The sequence below is a fragment of the Coenobita brevimanus genome, chromosome 94, assembly GCF_032717465.1.
Source record: "Coenobita brevimanus isolate Jiangsu-jjx chromosome 94, ASM3271746v2, whole genome shotgun sequence".
NCBI classification, from domain to species: domain Eukaryota; kingdom Metazoa; phylum Arthropoda; class Malacostraca; order Decapoda; family Coenobitidae; genus Coenobita; species Coenobita brevimanus.
This window is the reverse complement of record NC_137047.1, coordinates 40,018,413-40,018,995: the sequence shown is the minus strand read 5'-3', so window position 1 is coordinate 40,018,995 and position 583 is coordinate 40,018,413. Positions and strand designations below refer to the sequence as shown.

The 583-nt window shown below is 30.5% G+C and overlaps 1 non-coding gene across 1 annotated transcript; it reads right to left on the bottom strand.

The window, feature by feature from the left end:
* Positions 1–262: 262 nt before the first annotated feature.
* LOC145413082 (5S ribosomal RNA) lies at positions 263–381 on the bottom strand. The gene has a single exon (XR_013899690.1). It is a non-coding gene; the product is annotated as a 5S ribosomal RNA (ribosomal RNA).
* Positions 382–583: the final 202 nt, after the last annotated feature.

Below are 583 nucleotides of genomic sequence, written 5' to 3'. Positions count from 1 at the left end.
TAGGTCCTCGCGTACAGTAAGGATCGCATACTCTGAACTCGCGTACTGTGGGGAAGAACTGTGTGTGTGTGTATATATATATATATATATATATTTATATATATATACTGTATATATATATATATATACTGTAAATATATATATATATATATATATATTTTCAGACGCCATGTATCCCAAACGGGGTGACTAAGGGCTTAGAGTTAATTGTTTTACAGGGAGGGGCACTAATCCTCCACCAACCCCACTTGACACGTAGGGATGCCAACAGCATCTGGTGTTCCCAGGCGGTCACCCATTCAAGTACTAACCAGACCCAACGTTGCTTAACTTCGCTGATCGGACGGGAAGCGGTGTACTCAACGTGGTATGGCCTTATATATATATATATATATATATATATATATATATATATATATATATATATATATATATATATATATATATATATATATATATATATATATATATATATATATATATATATATATATATATATATATATATATATATATATATATATATATATGCAGAGACTTCACTTCACCGTGAAGAAATGTATGCAAACTAACCACAGGAGAAA